The following is a 9,900-nucleotide window of genomic DNA, read 5'->3' on the forward strand; positions in this document are numbered from 1 at the left end:
ACATGACTTCGTCATCGAGGAAGGCCAAAAGGAAGTCCATACACTCAGCATCCTCGTCAAAGTGAAGGCAGGCTGTATTCCTGAGGAACTCTCGTCAAAATGGAGATGTTCAGGGACAAAATCGGACCCTTCTGTCCACGTGAAGGTGTCCAGGATTCCCTGTTGTGGCGGTGTAGGGTGGGTGAGGGTGGAGGGTGGCTGTGAGGCAGATTTATCTGGTTCAAGGTCACTCGCACTGACCCTGGGTTGCCGTACAGCACTAGCAGCCCTTACTCTACTGGCAACTCTACTTTTACGGGTCAGGGATTTACCTCTTCCTCTACGGCCTGCCTTCACTGTTGATGCTGGTGGTGACTCCGACGACGAAGACTCCGGAGAAAATTCAGCAGAAGAGGAAAAAATGAGTGAAGTGGGGCTTGGGGAACAAGGAGGTGAATCACCTCGGGACTCATGGTGGGCTGGGTCACGCAGGGCCATTGTTCCGGGGCTAACCTGCCGCCTTTTCATTCCCTTCCCAAATTCCTTCCCTTGCTGCACTAATGGCTCCTTTCCCTTGGACCTAGGGATAACTTGGGACACTGAAGCACTCGTACTAGTAGTTTCTGGCACGATTTCCTCACCCGGCTCATCACACGAATCCCCCGATGGGTCATAGTCACTATCCATCATTATCATTGATAATTCGGCTAGTATCCCTGACCGCCTTGGAGAGAGCTCCAACATACTTGATCTCTTTCTTACAACTAATCCTTCTGCTTACACTGTTAATCTTTTCTCTCCGTTGGGCTCCTCCGATCACAACCTTATCACCTTTTAACCTGTCCTATCGCTCCGGTACAGCCTGCGGACCCTCCAAAAAAACGTCGTCTCTGGCACTTTGGAGCTGCGGATTGGGAGGCCCTCAGGCAGTACTTCTTTGATTTTCCCTGGAATGATTTTTACTTCCATGGCCGGGAGCCATCTGAGTGTGCCTTGCACATTACAGAGGTTATTCTCTCGGGCATGGAAGCATACATTCCTTTCTCATATCCTTTGACTAATCCACGAAAGGCTTGGTTTAATCACGCTTGTTCTAGTGCTGTCCGCAACAAGGAGAGGGCCTATACAAGGTACCGGAGCCAACCCACCCCTGAATCACATCTTTTATACATTTCTGCCCGGAATCGTGCTAAGTCTGTTCTTCGCTCTGCTAAAAATAATTTCATCTGTACAAAATGCTCTCAACTCTCCAACTCGAACTCTTCCCGCTCCTTCTGGCACCTTGCCAAAAACCTTTCTAACAACTTTACCTCATCATCCTTCCCTCCTCTTTTCTACTCTGATGGCTCTGTAGCTATTGCTTCTACTGATAAAGCAGATCTCTTCGCTCAGACTTTCTCCAACTCCACCTTAGACGATTCCGGTGCTGTTCCTCCCTCACTTCCCCCCTCTGACTTCCTCATGGCTAACATTGAAATTTCTTCAGCTGATGTATTTTCTGCCATTGCTGGCCTCAGTACTAATAAGGCATATGGGCCTGATGGAGTCCGTCCTGTTGTTCTCAAGAACTGTGCATCTGTGCTTACTCCCTGCCTAGGCAAACTCTTTCGCTTTTGTCTGTCAACTTGTACCTTTCCTTCTTGCTGGAAGTTTGCTCTCATTCAGCCAGTCCCAAAGAAGGGTGACCATTCCCAACCCTCTAACTATCGTCCAATGGGGTACTTTATGGGGTGGAAGACAAATGACAATCGTCATGGTCGAGCCTGCCACAGACGTCGTAGGACACGCATGCTCATGAATCATATGCTGCATTTGTTTGTGTGCACTTGTGATAGGATTAATGTCATTCCTACTTACAAAACCACTTACACTCTCCAATGAATACACACGAGTTTATTCATTTGTATGAGTCATACAAAAAGGTAAAAATATTCTAATCTGGCAAGTCTAGCAACTAGTCAGCTCATTCATCCCTTATAATTTAATGTTTTCTATGTTAATTCTTTAGAAATGAGTAGATTTGTATCTCTTTATATATGGTTTCAATGAGGAAAGTCATATTTTCCTCCTCTGAGACGATTTACTAACTTAAATTTATTAGTGGCTAAATTCGCCTTCAGTCAACGATTTCGACAAACCATCCCAAATCCAGGAACGGTCAACAGTCATTTTTTGCCTGCTCTGAGGGAGGTCGGAAGGCTGGACTGAAGTCGAGAGGACGCACGCTGAGAATCTGAGATGTCAGGATCGTACTGTTGTGTTCCCCTGTGCATTAATAGGGGTGGCCATCAATTTCCTCAGATTATGAATGATGAAATTACAAAATAAACAATTTGGATAATATAGTGCCATGTAAAGTATGTATATATTTCTCAAAGTGGCTAATCAATCCAGAATAGAATATATTCTCTATAATAAGTATATATAGAAAAATATATGTATATATATAAAAATATGTGCTTTTCACTTTCACTCACAAAGTACACACTGCTTCCTACCCAGATGACTTAACACTCCCACAGACACTTCATAACTGGTGTACTACAAAAAGACTCAGAATAGCCTCTTTTATGGTAGAATACAGTCATAACTCACACCTCACTATCAACAACATCCCCCTTGTCCCACAAGCACACAAAATCTTTGGTGAAATGAAAGCACAGTAACAGAAGAATTTGGTAATATCTTGCAGCATAGAGCAGTTAGTTAGAAGCTGATCTGTAAAAATATTTATCTAAGACAGCCTTTCTGAAATTATCTTGATGTCCTCAAATGTGAATATTACAAAATCTTGGGTGCCGCAATATTAGTAAACAAAAGCAGAGTCTATCTTGTCCCTGGGACTGTACCTTCAATGCGCATGCGCCACTTGGATATTTGGGATGTTACGAGCGTCGTACCGATTTTTTACTTATATTGGCTAGTAATCGACTTGAAGAGGGCAATTACAAAGTATTTCGTTCCAGCCAATAGTGAGTAATGTAACTCCACCTCTTTCAGTACAATAAAAGACTACTAATGCAAAATAAATGAGGATCTTGGAGTTCATTTGATGCTAGTCTAGCTGGATAAATATTTTTTACGTAATACTATGAAAATAATAAGTAGTTTGCCTTCATTTCTTCCCAATTATTTGAGAAAAAAATAATTCCTCTACACATTACAAACATTAATTTAAATCATAAGTCCATACAAAGATATATTATTAATGATTCATGAGAGTGCGACTGTTCACTGTCAGTGGCAGGCTCGACCACTTCAATGGCGGCTCCAAAGCACCCCATTGCTTTAACATCCTGTATCTCAAAAGTTTTCGAGTTATTTCTTAATAGAAAAATTTTAAAGCATCTTTCCTATCACAACCTTCTTTCTGATCGTCAGTATGGGTTCCGTCAGGGACGCTCAACAGGGGATCTTCTCACCTACCTTTCAGACTCCTGGTCATCCTCCTTTCGGACTTTTGCGAAAGCTTTGCCATTGCACTTGACATCTCAAAGGATTTCGATCGAGTCTGGCACAAATCTTTAATTTCCAAACTGCCCTCTTACGGTTTCTATCCTTCTATCTGTGCCTTCATCTCTAGCTTCCTTTCTGGTCGTTCTATAGCCGCTGTTGTAGACGGCTATCGTTCTTCTCCTAGATCTATTAACAGTGGTGTTTCTCAGGGCTCTGTCCTATCACCAACTCTATTCCTTTTATTCATCAATGACCTTCTAAGCTGTACATCTAACCCTATCCATTCATACGCTGATGACTCCACCCTTCACCTTTCCATTCGATTCCCACAACGTCCATCTCAGCAGTTACTTCTACAGGCAAGGGATGAGGCTATGGCACACCTAATGTCTGACTTGGCTCGTATCTCTGACTGGGGTAAAAATAATCTGGTTGTTTTTAATGCATCAAAGACTCAGTTTTTGCACCTATCAACCCGACACAATCTTCCACAGGTATACCCACTTATGTTTAATAATACTCAACTTAATCCTGCATCATCGTTGAACATGCTTGGGGTTTCATTTGCTCGGGACTTGTCTTGGAAAGATCATATTACATCTCTTGTAAAATCTGCTTCCAAACGATTGGGTGTGCTAAGCCGACTCCGTTCCTTCTTTACCCCTGCACATATATACAGACGTTTTATCCGCCCCTGTGTGGAGTACAACTCTCATGTATGGGGGGCTCCCCACATACAGCTCTTCTCAATAGGGTGGAGTCAAAGGCTTTTCATCTCATTAACTCTCCCCCTCTTACTGACTCCCTTCAACCTCTATCTCTTCGCCGCAGTGTTGCATCTTTATCTCTTTTCTGTCACTACTTCATTGGTCACTGTTCCTCTGAACTGTCTGCTTGCATTCCTCCACTTCTACAACGGGCGCGTAGCACCCATCTAGCAGCAAACTCTCACCCCTTTTCTGTCCAACTTTCTAATGCAAGAGTCAACCGTTACTCCCAGTCCTTCATTTACGCAACAGGTCAATTCTGGAACTGTCTCCCTCCGTCTGTATTTCCTGCTTCCTATGATCTCCAGTCTTTCAAACGCAGTGTGTCCAGGCATCTCGAAATGAATGGATCTTGAATTTGGCTCTCTCTTGTATTTTGTTTTTCTCTTGGAGGGAACAGTATTGCGGGCTCATTGCCATTGGTTCCTTCTTCCTCACATAAAAAAAAAAAAAGTTCATGTTCCACTGCAGAGTCACTTAGTCCTTTCCTGCTTCCCCCATGAGTTTTTCTGGGTGTAGAGGTCACGGGGCCCTTTGCAATGGGCGCAGAAGCGGCAGAAATGGCGGGGCTCGAGTGCGACATGCTTTGACCACAGAGGAGGAGAAAGAACTAAATGGCGTGGCTTATCTGAGAAGGCAAGGGTTAACAGTGACAATGGGGCTGACAGCTGCTAACTTACATGCTAAGAAATTATTGGTAGAAAATCTCGGCAATACATAAAGAAATAGGGTAGTTCCAGGTGAATGTAAATGTTACTTAGGCTTCTCCCTTCCTTTCTGATATATATTTTTATTACAGAAATAGATTACAAGGCATAATTCAAAGGGGAAATTACCGTGGGAATTTAGCGAATGAATGCATGTGAGGTGTTGTCAGGTGATAATTAGCCAATTCCTGGTGTATACCACTATCACTTACCTTATTTTTTTTGGTATACCACGTTGAGTACACCGCTTCCCGTCCGATCAGCGAAGTTAAGCAACGTTGGGTCTGGTTAGTACTTGGATGGGTGACCGCCTGGGAACACCAGATGCTGTTGGCATCCCTACGTGTCAAGTGGGGTTGGTGGAGGATTAGTGCCCCTCCCTGTAAAACAACTAACTCTAAGCCCTTGGCCACCCCGTTTGGGATACATGGCATCTGGCAATGGATGGATGGGATATATTATTTTGTATAAGTATAGGGCATAGGGCTTATTTCAATGGATGAAATCTGTGGAAAAATCCAGGGGAGATTTGCTTAGCGCAGCGTGGCAGGGCAGGCAATAGGAAAGGGTAAAGAGGTGAGGTAGGGAGGGGTGAGAGGGTACTGGAGGGGAGGTAGGGAGGGGAGTCAAGAACGGGGGAAAATGGCTAAATTGTTAACAATGGATGGGAGTACAGATGAGATTAGGAGTGTGGACTATTGGTGGACAGTAGCAGTACATACTAAAAAATGATTAAGTAGTAATTCTCAAAAATACAGAAAAAAGTAGGTAGTTCCAGGTGAATGTAATTGTCACTTTGGCTTCTCCCTTCCTTTCTTATATAAATTTTTTTTACGAGAATAGATTATACGGCATATTTCAAAGAGGAAATTTCCGTGGGAAATTAGTGAACGAGTGCACGTGAGGTGTTGTCAGGTGATAATTAGCCAAATCAAGGTGTATAGCACTATCACTTACCTTATTTCTTTTTGGTATATATTATTTTGTATAAGAATAAGGCATAGGGCTTATTTCAATGGATGAAATCAGTGGATAATTCCAGGGGAAATTTGCTTTAGCGCAGCGCGGCCGGGGAGGTGAGAGGACAGGGTAATGGAGGGGAGGTAGGGAGGGGAGTCAGGAACGGGGAGAAATGGCTAAATTGTCAACAATGGATGGAAGTACAGATGAGATTTGGAGTGCTGACTAGTGTTGGACATTGGCAGTAATGATAGATGATACAAGCCACCACTTGTAAGCCCGGGATAATTCAAAATAACATAGAATCACAATAGTGACGCCCCACGGTATGATCCATTGCGCCTGAGCATCATGAAAGTGACGTCCTGCAGTTAATGGGTTAAAAACAGCTGATGATTCCGTAATATAGAGTGCCACGGTCAGGTGTGCTGCTTCTGGATGCAAAGGATGCGGGAATTCATCAGAGAGAGATGGCATCACATTTCACAAGTAAGAAATATATCTTGTTGCTAAATGTTATGCAGCGTATTCTAGGTTCCGACTTCTCGGTCCTAGGTATGGTACAATGTGGGGTTCTTTGTTCCAGACCGGGTCAGGGTCAGCCAGGAAGGAAAAAACACAAACACCTTGGGTCCAAGAGTACACTTATATATTTACTAAAAATACACACATACACTATTCCATGATCAAAGCTGGGTGGATACAATAGCAGTTACAAGGATCACTCTCAATTCCTAGTTCAACTCGTCTAATATGGGATCGCACCTGACTGATTTTACAATATATCCATCCAGTATCACAACAAGTAATCCACAGAAATATTCAGCCACATGACATGTGACACATACATATACAACAGGGCATAGTGTCTCCGGCAAAACTGAGATGATAATATAGATATATACTCAACCTTAAGCCTAGGAGTCCGCGTCACAGAGACGAAAGCCTAGCTAATATAATATATTCGCGTCACATAGACGAAGCCCTAGCTAACTTAGTCTATGCCGCGTCACATACAAGAGAGTATATGTGTATATGGTCTCACACTGGCAGTCACCCGATGGGGATTTGATGAGGCTGGGGTGGGTGTACTCTCGTGGGAGTGGAGGGAGGGGGGGGGGATTTAGTGCGAGTCCACGGGTGCGGTTATGTAGTGCCACACATTTGATATTCATGTATGTATTTAGTAGTACTGTAATTTTAAGTTAGATAGGGTGTAACCTGAATATTAGTCTATAAGTTCCTACCCTAAGTAGTAATTCATATATTAATGATTAATGTAGGGTTAACTATTTTTACATGTATCTCTGTATCTATGCAGTAGGTGATGTAATTGTGGATGTTGAACTATGGGAATTCCCCATCAAGTAGAGTAACGAATAACAGATCCGCGCAACTTTTCTTGTCATTGTTGGGCGCCGAGTTTAAACCTTAAACAGAATAATGATGAAATATACAATTCGTTCCGTTACCTAGTTGTGGAATGTTTGCTAATGAAGCTGCTAGAACACAAGTATGTAAGATTAGCAGTCCAAAAGGCCTAAATAATGTCATTTGTGAGGATTTAAAGTTCCGTTTATCTTGGCCGTCACTAGATGGCATGAGCTGCTCTCAGATTCAAATTGAGATAGTGATAGAATCAGTATCTAAATTAAGTAAGGAATAAATCCCAAATTTTCCCCAATTCAGTCAAAAGTCCTGGCGCCATGGGTACACTGCTAAATAAATTGTAAAGAGAATTGAAACCCACCATATTTCAAAAATACCACCTCATTTGACTTGAGCAGTGGCGTCGCTAGCTGCCCGACGTAGTCACTCGAGCTCCAGACGTCGTATCTAATAGACGTTCGTTCAGACACCGGCGACGTCCGTGTGGGCACGACGTTATTCCCATAGTATTGCCCGTAGACTTTTACATACACACGTACACTACCCACGAGTTACTTTACAAACCGAAAGAAGTTGATATGTTGTTATTGATCCTATCAAGTGAACTTTTTTTTGTAGATAAGGAATAGAAATATAAAAGTGATATGATCGGTAACGGAAAGGAAAAATTCAAATTCATTAACTGTTCTCTTACTTTAAAATTAATTTATTAGAAAAAAATAATCAGGAGCGTGGAAGGGAACTTAGTGATTGTGAGCAATAATGTGATATTTGAGTTGTACCTCGAGGCTAAACAAGCCCGAGTGATTGGGTGTTCCTGGTGATTATATTTCTTTTTTTTTAATTATTCCTCGAGGCTAGACAAGCCCGATGAGATTATGTATTTCTAGTGACTATATAACATTGTTGATGATGAACTGTAAATAATACTGACTTGATGTGGGAATCGAGAAAATTGCACGAGGAGAATATATTATGTGGGTGAAAGATGAACACAAATAATCATTCTTATTGATTCGAGGCTATGCCAGCCCGAACAGACAATTCATACCCGTAAAAAAGTCCCTGTCTTGAGGCCATTGTTGAGCCCAAGAGTAACGGCCAAAAAGAAAGTAAAGTACAACAACTCCATACCTCGCGTGTATCAAAATGTTTCGTCTGGTAATAATGTTAGAGGAATGATCACCCAAAAACCTTGGTAACATATACAATCTTCTCTCATACTAAAATGGGTCATGTAATTAGGAAAAAAAGAAATGTTCTTTTTTGTGGAAATTAACAGAATTATTAAAGTAAAGTATATATCACTTTCTTTTCTTTATTAGTACACCTAAGCAAGGAAATTATGTCCTCAAGCCAAATTCACTCCCCTTCCAATTCAAGATTCCTTCGCTGAGGGAACGACAACCATCTGTGGTACCGACTAAATCTAAACTCGGCCAAAAACTACAAACGCTACCACAATTATTTCTTTTAAATATTTACCATCTACTATACTAAGTCGAGTACCACTTATATTATCTACGGATGAGTTGATCAGTACCCACAACAGGTAAGAATATAAACATCCACTATCATTACACTGGTGTCAGCCAGTGGCATAAATATCCTTACCGTCACACTGGTGGCAATAGCGGTGGGATATTCATCGTTCCCAAATTAATGGCGTTGGTGAGAAAATGAAGGGAAGTGAAAGGTAAAGAGACAACATTTCAAAATTTAATTTCCTCTTTTTTGTGAGTAAGAATAGTACATTAGTCACCATGTCTCTATATGGACAGTTGTTTGCTCAGACGCAGCCGGAAGCTGATCATCCGTCACAGGTAGGGCGAGATCATGTAACCATTCAATTGGATGAGGCTGAGGAACAGTTCGGTGCTACTAACAGAATGCTGCTTTCACACTCGACCCCTTGTCCACACATTATGAGTTCACATCACTTTCTCACAAAACCGCGCGATATCCCAATTTTGGAATTGAATCAGCTACAAGGGATAGAAGCTACATCTCGCCTCGAAATGTTTTGTGAGGCGGTGGAACAAACTCATACTAGCAACGCAACTAGAATCCAGGTTGCCAAGAGTCGAATGGGTTCTGAATTGGCCACTTTTATTCATAATTATCAAAAGAAACATTTTGCACTGTCATGGCCCGAGCTTTAAAAATTCTTGAATGCGGAGTTTGCCATCGAGCTGAGTGTAGATCGAGGTTGGCAAGAGTTAGAGAACATGACCTATGACTGGGAGGAATCACCCCAGGCGTTTGTACATAGGTTCATGTGTAAGCATGCGGCTCTCAAAACAAAGCTCCCGAAAGAAAAGTTTCCCTCGCGAGATAAACGGATCAAGAAGAAACTGTGGTATGGTCTTCCACTTGAGTCTAGGGAAAAATTGGAAGGTTACCTTGATGACGGATATCCACTCCGTAAATTCATTGACAGGATCGAAAATGAAAGGCAGCTTCTCGAAGAGAGGTATACCACCAGAGTTAATGCAATGCCGGATAGAGACAATAAAAGTGAAAATCCCTCAGATACCAATGTAGTTGATAATCCACCAAGACCATCCCATGATAACTGCCAATCCGAGTCAGACAAGGAAGTGACTGAATTGAGAGCTCAATTAAGGGATTTGAAAACAAAT

At 42.2% G+C, this 9,900-nt stretch overlaps 1 pseudogene; it reads left to right on the forward strand.

The window, feature by feature from the left end:
- Nucleotides 1-5,126: 5,126 nt before the first annotated feature.
- On the forward strand, nucleotides 5,127-5,245 carry LOC145410907 (5S ribosomal RNA; annotated as a pseudogene).
- Nucleotides 5,246-9,900: the final 4,655 nt, after the last annotated feature.

Source organism: Coenobita brevimanus, chromosome 86, assembly GCF_032717465.1.
Source record: "Coenobita brevimanus isolate Jiangsu-jjx chromosome 86, ASM3271746v2, whole genome shotgun sequence".
Classification (NCBI taxonomy): Eukaryota; Metazoa; Arthropoda; class Malacostraca; order Decapoda; family Coenobitidae; genus Coenobita; species Coenobita brevimanus.